The sequence below is a fragment of the Tamandua tetradactyla genome, chromosome 3 (assembly GCF_023851605.1).
Source record: "Tamandua tetradactyla isolate mTamTet1 chromosome 3, mTamTet1.pri, whole genome shotgun sequence".
NCBI classification, from domain to species: Eukaryota; Metazoa; Chordata; class Mammalia; order Pilosa; family Myrmecophagidae; genus Tamandua; species Tamandua tetradactyla.
This window is the reverse complement of record NC_135329.1, coordinates 202,490,159-202,501,359: the sequence shown is the minus strand read 5'-3', so window position 1 is coordinate 202,501,359 and position 11,201 is coordinate 202,490,159. Positions and strand designations below refer to the sequence as shown.

At 39.9% G+C, this 11,201-nt stretch overlaps 1 protein-coding gene across 2 annotated transcripts in view; it reads left to right on the top strand.

Annotated features, from left to right (window-relative positions):
• IRS1 (insulin receptor substrate 1) overlaps positions 1-10,838 on the top strand; it is a 57,584-nt gene extending 46,746 nt beyond the window's left edge. For both annotated transcript variants that reach the window (XM_077155297.1, XM_077155296.1), the window contains exon 2: positions 9,821-10,838. The gene's annotated coding sequence lies outside the window, so the exon portion shown is untranslated. The remainder of the gene's footprint in view (positions 1-9,820) is intronic.
• The last annotated feature ends 363 nt before the right edge of the window (positions 10,839-11,201 follow it).

The window sequence follows — 11,201 nt, the reverse complement described above, 5'->3', positions numbered from 1 at the left end:
ATGGAGGACCATAGTTGTAAAGATTTCATGAACTGCTTGAAGGCTCGAAGGTCCCTGCAAAAAAGAAATGGGTTTAGCCCAATGAGTGGGCTTCAGCTGAAGTCCTAGTTCTTGGGGGGCTGAAGAATTAGGAGCTTTGAGGTAAGTGGGTGGAAAGGTCAACCCCTCTTGTGAACTGGGAGAATGTTGGCTCCTTATATGAGACCAAAAAAAAGTAAATTTGTAGTAAATTAGAAATCTGCATTGTCAGCTTCAAAGATCTTAGAGATGTGAACAGTATATACATTATCAATCATTTCAGATCATCTTTTAGATTTTTTCCCCCTCCTGTTTCAGCCGCTGATGATTGGATGTGCATCTGGCAGCAATTTAGTTTTTTCATTAGGTTCCTCATGCAGTATTGACTGCCTGTGTCAGCCTCCTGCTCAGTTTCTTCAGATGAGAGATTGGAGGGAAAAATTCAGAAACAAAAGCCACCTGGTTTCTCCCCCAACAATTATAAACATGCTTCAGAACCTGGAAATAGTTCTTGAGAAACTCACTGAACGGCCATATAAGCCTATTCATGAGAATTTTTAGTAAATTCTTTTGTATAGCATTTAAAAGTCTCATTAGCTGACTCAGAAAGGGTGGACTTCATGCTTCTAATTTCTTCTGTTAGAGCAATAGAAGTGGGCTTTCAACAGTGTTTCTATAGATAGCAATAGCTTAGGATCTGTTCAAAGATAAAAGTTATCTGTCTTAATATTTAACATATCACCTCCTGCTTTTGTCCCTGTAGGTAGGTAGGTTTTTGTATAAAGTTGTATTATGGCATTGTTTTTTCAGTTCTCTTACCATGACCTTTACCTTTTTTTCTGTCATTTTCCACACCACCTTCTCTCAAATAACTGTCTTTCTTCCTCAAACCCGTCCTAATGCTTGGCTTCAGCTTCGGTCCTTGGCTACTGTCTGGTCTGTGCGTGCACTTTTGCCTGCTGGTTCCACCTCTCCTTTTTCGGATGTGGTGTTTTCAGGTATGAGGAGAGGATGTGAGGCCCGAGGAGTTCTATCTAGTTCTTCATGACGGTCGTGGTTACAATAAGAACCGATGTTTGAGTGCTTGCTCTGTGCCCAGCATGGGGAGAACGCTACAGGTCTTATCTCATTTAATCCTAATGATGGCCCTGTGAAGTGGAGCTGTTATCCCCATATTAAAGATGAAAACATTGGGATTTCGGTAGGTGAATAACTTGTCCACAATCACAGAGAAAAGGACAAAAAAGGAGATCGTCTAAGTTATGTTGGTCTCTTTTTAAAAACTTAGTTTGAGAATACGTTTTAGTTTGAACTAAACATAACTGACGTCTTTGAAAAGCCTAACAGCGGTGTAATAGTTCCCCCTTCATTCTCAAAATAGCCCCTTTTTGGTTAAATTTCCTAAATTACATTTTAGAATTCAAAATTGTGTGCAGGTTACTCACTTTTCACTCAGGTAGTGGCAACTCAAGTGAAGTACACATTTTTTGTGTTACTTTATTGCAAGCAACGTTAGAGCTTATCTTTGAAATAGCCCAGTTAAACATGGGAGCTACCTCTAACCTTCAGTTGTCTAAGATGGCTAGTACATTTTTCCTTACTCTTTAACATTGAAGTTTGTTTAAGAATCACTCGCCTAGCCCTGAAATCTTTATGACTTGTATTTCTTTAATAATAATTCATAAGGCAAAAAGGATGAGAATTGTGTACTGAATACATTTGAAATATGTGCCATAAGCTTACATCTTGGTGACCTGTTTCAATTGAAAGAGTATTCTTTCACTATTTAGGCAATATTTTTCTTTTTAAAGAACAGCTCACTTCAAAGGATCCTGGATTTAATTCTTCCCAACATTTTCCCTTGGAATTCTCTCAAACGCAGGAAGGAAAACAAAGCCTAAACTCTTTTTGCTGTTGATTTAAAGTGACAGTTTCCAGGAGACATTAATCAGATGCGTGTAGCAGGGAGAGTCTTCTACTAAGTTTGACCTTACCAGGAACTGTGTGGCCCTGTCATCTGTTAAACCAGTTTAAGAGCAAGAAATTTAAGGGGGAGCAGATGAGGGCCACACAGCCGAGGTAGCTCGTGGTTTCTTTTAAAGATGCTTGTTTAGTTCAGTACATTTTTCCTGCATTACCAAATTCTTCCATAAAGTCAACCACAGCCCATATTATCGGGGACTCCGGCTGAAACTTGTGGTGAGTAGGAAATAGATTAAACACAGGTTTTCCCTTTTCTCCAGCTGCCAAAAGTGATGTCAGTGGTGTTAATAATCCTTAGCTCAGCCTGCTGCAGACCCGGGACCAGCTCTGAACGCCTCTCCTGCGCCCTGTTCATGTGCTAGTTTGGAACAACCGGCGGAGGTTGATAAGGAACAACGCTTTCTCAAAAGTAAAATCAGGCACTGGTTTTCTTGAAGCAATTTGTGATAAGACTCCAGGGAGAGGGCTAAGAATGTGAAATCCATTTAGTGTTTAATAGAGAAAATATAAAGGTATTGGGAATAGATCTGCTTGATTTCCATTGGCCTAAATACAGAAACAGGTTTAAAAACACTTTTTTACTATCTCAACACCACCCTGTAAATGAAGCTGTGATTTTAATTTACGTCTACTGGTTTGTATCAAAGCCAGCCTTATAAAACCTATATCCTGCATTTCTGAACATTACCAGAAAAACTGATGTGAAATTGCAGTGTAAACCACAGATATGAATGTAATTCCTGTGAGAGGGAATGTACTGCAGAAATAGCTCCCATGAAAGCAGAAGAAAGACTGACTTTTATGACTTCCTTACTCAGGTAGGGAAGATTATATCGTATTACTTTAATGTCTTGCATAACAGGTTTATTTTGGTTGAACTCTGTTAAAATTAAAGCTTCCTGTCCCTACAGTGCAGAACGCAAAATGTAGAGGGATTGTTTTTCTGAGTCCTTCTACTGTGACTATCATGTATATGGGGACATACTATAATACTGGTAGAAAAGAGATTTGGGACAATTTGACTTTTATTGGGAGGGGGCTGCTAAGGCATCAACATCATTTGCTTTGTCTTTGACTTATCTGCGTCCTCCATGTTTATACAAAAGAATGGAAAATAACCAAAGTGATTATACTTTGGCTTAAAAGATTTCTGAATGTTCATTCACATTTCCTTATTATATCATTAACAGGATGCTTTTAATGATGGAGAACCATGTTTTCTTTCTTTCTTTTTTTTCAATCTATCTTCTCTATAAATCCCTAGCCATCTTTGAAATTTTCCAGAGCCTCCTTCTGCCTTTTGTTGCTGGGGGAGGAGAAATGTACACAGCTGGCCAAATACACCCTGGTAGACCTCAGCAGGAGCTGACAGGCTTGATGGCCACCTCCCAGCCACTCCTGCTTGCCGTTCCCTTCCAGACTACACGTGCCTTTCTTCATTGGTGGTCTCCTGAAGTCACCGGCCCTGCCAGAAGGTTTTTCATTGGGACAAAAGGGGAACTGGAGTGAGATGGCCTCTTACACGTTGGCAACTCTCCCTGAATTTTCTTCCTTGGCAACCTAGCACCCTCGAAAGTCTGGCTAGCAACCTTGTTATTTTCACCAGGCCTCTCCCATGTGACCTGCACCGGGCAAAAGTGCTCTTTAAGCAGCTCCGAGAGAGTACTGGTGCGGTGCGTTGGTTACCCTTTGCCATTTGAGACCACAAAACTAAGTCTTCCCAGCCCCATTCCTGGCCTATTTTTAAAGATTTTTGGTTTCCTTTCTTTAGCTAACATGGCTATCTCCTTTCAACTTAAAGTAACAGACATCTTGGCCTTAGCTCTAATTTTAGTTGAATCCTAACTTGGATTTTTGGGGAGGGAGAGTGATTAGGGAAAGGATGGAGTGTGGAGACGTGACCATTTAGCTGTGTCCTTTCCCGAAGCCCTCAGTTTGCCCTCATGCTTTCCAGCCATACCTCTAAAAGGAAGAGATTCTTCCTGAGTGTCCCAAACTTGAGGCTCTCTGGATTTAGCTTTTCTTTCTTTTTCACTTGGGTGATTACCATATCTAACAGAGCTGGGCTGTGATATTGCTGCTTCATCCCTAGATGCTTCCATCCAACCCAGATGGTAGAACCCAAGCTCTAAAGTAGGAAATTCCTTTAATAGGGATTTCGCAGTTTATCAGCTGATTCAGTAGTCTCTTTTTCCCATCTGATATTGTATGGTGTGAATGTTAAAATGAGGAACAGTTCTAAACTGCCAGATTTTTAAATCATTTACCAGATTTTGGGTATGCTTAAAAAAACAAGTAATTTTACAGTGTTTTATGAAGTGCTTTCTTGTGCAAGCATTCTAAAAGACCTGGTCTGCTCTAAATTACTGTTCACATTATTAGCTAATTACATCTGCATAGGGAAGTGTTACTGTAGTTCTGAAGCGCGAATGAGGTCGACGAGGGGGCTGAAGAACCGAATTGGCACCAGATGGTGGTGTAGGCAGCAGCAGTGTGTGGCTGGATGTCCTTGGGCAGGATAAGAAGTCAACAGGCCTGACACACAGGCATGTGTCCTGGGCCCTGTAGGCTCCACTTTGCGGGGTTCAGCGCTGCCTCCCCGGCCCCACCCTGGCCTTTCTGCCCTCACGGCCTACCACCTTCTCTCCCCCCACTCCCAATCCCTTTTTCTCCCCTCAGAGGAGTCCTTCTCTGCCGTGGTTCTCCCGAACATTTTTGCGTGTGCTATTCTCTGAAAGACACTGGCTTTTGGAAACCAAAGCCAGGAAGCCTGAGGCCTTTTCTACTTTCAGAATGCCATGCTTCTGAAACTAGAAGGTGGTGAACTAGAAGGATGGGGAAGGGACGGAATCACAGCAAGGTTGAAAAAACTGGTCAGCATTTCCACTATTTTCTCACCACGTATGTTAGAATGGGAAAGAGCTACATGTGCCAAAAGCATTATTATCCTCTCCTAATTAATTATTTTTTAAAGCAAATGTAGACTTTTAAAAGTTCAAATCTTTTAAGTAAACGGTGAAATTGGAACTACACCAATAGTGGTTTTCCTTGGGTGATGAGAATTACATGGATGTTTTATTCCTTTTTTATATTTTTCTGTATTTTATAAATTTTTTAAACTTTACTCAAAAAAATCATAGCTACTTCTATTAAGTGAAAGAGAAATATGCTATTTTGATGCCTTTGTTTTAAGTGGAGGAATTAAATATACATATGATTTTTTTCTTCTAGTGGAATTTACAGTAAGAGTTCAAACAATGATCATCATTGCAGAAAAATTATTACCATAGTCGGTTTTTAAAGCACAGTTGGATGAGAAAGTGTAAACTTTCTGGGTAGGTTTTAGTATATGATAACAGCTGAGTTACTTGCAGTATTTTACTCCTAGCAAAATTAGAAGCTGCTAGTAATGCCTTAACCAGATATTTATTATTATGTTGCACTTCATTCAAAAAAATTAGCAGGAAGTTTCGAGACATGTAAATACAAGATAAAAAAACTTTTAGTCAATGATTTTGACTAAAAATGCATTGTTGAAATGGTACTCTTCCTTCCTTTGTAGTATGTCATGATTTTGCATTGTTTTCTGCTGCTTTCCAGTGAAGCCTGGTGAGTAGACTGAGACAGCATAAAAGGAAGCAGAAGTCTTATTTGTCTCTATATATTTTTTTTTTTTTTTTTTTTTTGAAAGACAGAGAGAAGGAAGGAAGGATAGAAGAAAGGGAAACATTTTTAAACATTTTCTTGTTTTTATTGTATTCTGTTTCTCCGTTTTTGTTACATGGGCTGGGGCCGGGAATCGAACCGAGGTCCTCCGGCATAGCAGGCAAGCACTTTGCCCGCTGAGCCACCGCGGCCCGCCCATTATTTGTCTCTATATATTTTGCTTTTCTTTTTCACATGGGCAGGCACCAGGAATTGAACCCAGGTCTCTGGCAGAGCAGGCAAGAACTCTGCCTGCTGAGCCACCGTGGCCCACCCTCTGTTTGTTTTTGAGCTCCAAGAGGCATACTTTAAGTGGATATTGTCCAGAAGATGTAAATTCCTACTCAGATGTCATAATGCAGTAATCCATTGGTCTCTAGTACATTGCTCAAGTGTTGACTTATTTGATAATGCTTTAAAAAGTACATGTTTCATTACTGGCAACAGCATGAGTAGGTTTTATATTACAAGAAGACGCATGAGGAAGGGAACAGTTGATACTGGTGTGGCAATGAAATTTTGTCAAAATGTCATTTCCTGCCACCAAATCTCGTGACAGGTACATTATATTTCCGGGTTCAGAAGTTATTCCCAAATGATGTAACTGGAGAGGATATATCACAGGAACATCACCTTGTGTGACATTTGTATAGTGCTTTCCCTAAAGGAAACGTTTTGCTTGTTTGTTTCCAGTGTATGCATGTTACAAATACCTTTTTGCATTTGAAAAACATCCTAGCAATATTTGCCTCATTTAGTTGGCAGGAATCATTCCGGGTTGTATATATAAAATGCATTACACCGGTGTCTTCTTTATTCAGTGCTTATTCAGTCTTTATCATTGCATTTGTATTTGTCCCTAAACAGATGTATATTGAATAACTACAGGAGTCTAGTCTGGTCATTGTTTTTCTTTTTTTAAAACATATTTCCAACTGTATATATACATGTTTGTAATGCTCCAAGTGAGTTGCTTTATTCAAGTTCAGCTTTTCTTGCCTGCAGGTGTATAGAGGCAGGAAAATAAACAGAGGAACTTAAGCCCAATAAAGTGTGTATTGAGGTATGTCTATAAAACCATGAGGCTCCCCCCCCACTCCCCGCCAAAAAAAAAAAAAACCTCATCAGCGCAACTACCCAGAACAGCTGTGTTTTGGGAACTTCACTTTTGGAGTTCTTTGACCTTAGATAATACCTCCCTGGGAACCATTACCCAGCTTAATCAGCCCCTTTCTTCACCATATTTGGCTCTAAAAGCTTTTTGGCTGTCCCCAAAGATCAAATGTGCCCTCAGAGGGCCAACACTGGCTGCTATAGAGACCACTCAAAGGAATATGCCCAAGGCTGAGAAGGCAGTTGCAAAAAAGAAATGGGAACTTGAAAAGGCATTCCAAAAATGCCCCAAACAATGGCTGCGTGATTGGATAAGTCTGCAGCTCCCTAGGTGGCGCTTTGAAGGACAGCTCCCACTGAGGCATGTCAGTTAGAAATCCGTGTCTAAACTTCACGTACATGCACACACCCTTGTACAAAGACAAATAGGCATGGACTTCAGTTTTCCTTTAACAATTTCCTGGCTTCTATTACTTACCTTTTGCCTCCTGCTCTCATCTGCTCCCTATGACCCTTTCCTCCGACTTGTTTTCAGGTTTTTATAACCCCTACCTGGATGGCACCAACAGGCAGCTTTTGTAGCTGAGACATGTGTTGATCAAGATTTATGATAAACAGCTTTTAAAAGTAGTGGTGTTAAGACTTTGGAGGGAAGGTACACAATGGAATTGATAGTTGGTTTTATTTCTTGTGTTTTAGCATAGTTGTAGAAAATTACAGGGAGGGTTTCAGAGTGGCCCCAAGCAATAGGATTTTCAACCCCTAGTGCAGCCATATTTTATCCCCTCCTTGCAGGGCCCCCAATCCCTGCCCCTGTGTATCCGTGTGGGTTGGCTCATGTGCAGATAAAAGGGGGCACAGTTTGTTCCTGTGAGAAGCTGTTTTTTCAGCCCTCCTGGATGAGAGCCAGATATGAAATGGAAAGCTTAGCCTGTGCCCTTTGCTTTTCCCCCATTTTACATCAGGTGCTCTCTTTGTTTGTCACAAGCCCGTTAATGAAGAATAGCCTGACTGCCCGGGTGTGTCATGAAGCTGAGTTAAGCTGCATCTAGATATTCTGGCTGGCACATTCTGATAGGCTGCATTCTGAGTTCAGGAGAAAGTTGAAAGTAAATAGATCTGTGAGAGTCTTCTCGGGAGGGTTTCACAGCACACCACACAGCCATTGAAAGGATGCACTTCTCTTTCACTTGAGGAGGCCACACAAAGTAAATCCTGTTTCTCTGACAATTAAAGGGCTAAGCCTGGAGAACTTTTTTTCAGTTTTACACTGGTGTCTCCACGTCAGATCTCTTTGTAAGTGGACAAATAGACTGTTTACCTGTCTTCGAGAGGCAGAGTTAATATTTTAAAATAAACAGATCTCCTCATAAAACTAGAATCCTTGCGTGGTAAACTTCAGTTTACCTGAAAGGCATTATATAAATGGCGAATGTTGACTAGTCCCAGCCATAATCTCCTGCAAGAAGGAGAGAGAGAGAGAAAAAAAGTTATACTGTTCACCCTTCTGTTGTGAATTTTAGAATCCATCACTAAGCTCATGAGCTTCCGGCAGCAGCTTGATCATTTCACAAAGTATGTCCTCCTTGTCCTTGTAATTAGGTAAAAGACTTTTTAGCCTGTCACTCAAGGTTCCTTACCATCTGCCCCAACCCACTTTGCAGAGTTCACTTCTCCCACCCTTCATCAGGTAACCTGGTGGTGCAGTGAAGACACCCCTTTCATTTCGCCTGGCCGTGGCCATGTTCTCAAATCCCTGGGCCTGTTTTATAATGTGCCCTCACCTGCCTTCCCCTCTTTCACTCAACTCGTTTTCACTGAGTACCTGTTACATGCTAGGTCTTAGACTAAACTCTAGAGATGCAACACTGAATCAACACAGATATAATCCCTATTTCCACACACCCAACTTATTCCTTTTCTTCTAAACCAAGTTAAGTGTGTCAATGAGGAACTTGCCTTAAATTTGCAGCTAGAAGAATTCTATCCCTCCAGGAATCTAGCATTTTTATTTCCTGTGCATAGAACTTATCCCTTCTTACTTTGCCTCCTGTTTACGAAAGAAGCTTCTCTTCCTTTCAAGAGTAGTTGATTTCTAGAAGGCAGGACCTATGACAGAATTCAGCTTCATCTCCTTCAGAGTACTGAATGTGACCATTTACTCATTCAACAAGTATGTATTGATTAGCTACTGTGTGCCACTTACTGTGCAGGGCACTCGGCTTATTGATATGTTTAGATAACTTCTGAATATATGAAAAATCAGGACCTCTGAAGGGCTATCCCATCTAATAGTTGAGGACAAAAGAGAGGCCTCATGAGGTTGGAAAAGGTAGCTCCTCTCTGAAGTGGAATGGATAGGGCTCCTTTGTGGTCTCCCTCTTGAAGAGCATAAAAGAATTACTGTGCTCCTGCCTAAATAATTTATTTCCATTAGATCTACATTTGAATCACTTTCTTGCTCTTTTATTTGCTGATGAACTAGATCTGTTATGCATGAATCTCTATTTGCATCCCAAATTTTTATGCCGGACAATTTCACATTAAAAAGTGATTTCAGATTGTGTAGTTAAGTGCTGCAACTTCACATTCTAAAATCCACTGTTGAATTTTAACCAAAAGAAGGTTAAGCCCAGACTTACTGCAGCCTGCTTGCTGTATTTTGTAGTTGTTTACCCAATAACTATAATGTACCTGGTTGCTCTGGTGATAAGAACATCAGACTGTTTTGTCTTTTTTGCACTGCTAAACATCTAAAACCTCCAGATCTCATTGATTTGTTTACTGATTTAATATTTAATTTTAGTTCGTGATTGTTTGAGACTCTTGCATTTAAAAAAAAAAGATCAAATTCAGCTTGTTGATTTTGTTTAGGTACACAGAACTCTTCGTACTGTAACTTCAGTTTACCTGGCACTACCCATTTTAAAGAACCTTATGAGTGATTGAAAGTGCACTGTGAGATGCCCCTGGTGACAAATTCTTTCATTTTCCTTTGCAGAATGAAGACCTACATGACCTCAGCAAAACCTCCTTTAACTCATGGGTACCCAGACTCTAAATATTTCATGATTCACAACCAGGACCTCACATGCTCCCCCTCTGTAGATGGTACGATGCATCCATTTCAGTTTGTTTACCTTATACAATCCTCAGGAGTTCTTTGACTGAACTGCACGTTCAATATTGTGCCAAGCAAAAAAAGCACTGTGACACCAGAACAATGAGTCTGCATAAACTTCGTCTTCAAACGTAAGGACTTAGCTGGCTACAGTGAGCTGATGTGCCCACCACCATGCCACGAGAGAATGGGTTTACTCTCTGTACATTTGCAAGATACATTTCATCTGCTGCTGAAACTGTGTACGACAAAGCATCGTTGTAAATTATTGCATACCGAACTGTCGGGTGGAGAGAGTATTAAATATTTAACATAGGTTTTGATTTATATGTGTAATTTTTTAATTAAAATGTAACTTCTTTTCTTACAGCACATCTTTTTTTTGGATGTGGAACTGAGGTATACAATGTCCTGTTGTAAAGAGTGGAGCAATTGCTTAAAACAAGGCTAAAAAGAGTAGAATAGGTATGATCCTTGTTTTAAGATTGTAATTCAGAAAAAATAATATAATAAGAATCATAGTGCCATAGATGGTTCTCAATTGTATAGTTAAATATACTGATACTATCTCCTGTAATATAATCTTGATGTTGAGATGAGTTCCTTAGAAGAATTAATCTTAATTTTGTACTTTTCCTGTAAGACAATAGGCCATGTTAATTAAGCTAAAGAAGGATATGTTCTACTGGGTATTCTCAAGTGTCAGCTTAAAATTGGCAATTGAATGGAAGCAAAATTACAAGTAAAGGAAATCAAAGTCTTCCTTGTATATATTGTAAAAAAAAAAATGAGACATGGATGATCCCTTTAAATCAAAAGCTCTCTTTGGAATGAACAATGTGGGTGTTTGCAAATTCTGGAAATTTCTTTCTATTCATAATAAACCAGATACTGTTGATCTTTTCTTCTCCCCCTTCTGTAAGCTTTCTGCACCCATTCCCACCATTTTTTTTCTGTGCACACATTCTGATGCTTCATTTCCTGCGTTATCTTATCTTGAGAAAGATGGTAAAGACAAATAAGTGCTTGCTAACCAGAATTAAAGTTTCAGAAAGTGTTTTTATCATAACCAGGGTTCCATGTCACTTTCCTTAAGACCCTTTTCTCATGTTTTCCGAGCACTTCCAGTGTCACCTTATTTGACTGGATGTAATTGGCCCATTTGCCTTGGTGGATACTGGCCTTTGAGTGCTTAGTTAATAAAACACAGTTTACAGTGATCACATAAAAGCATAATGACATACGAATGAAGCATCTAACC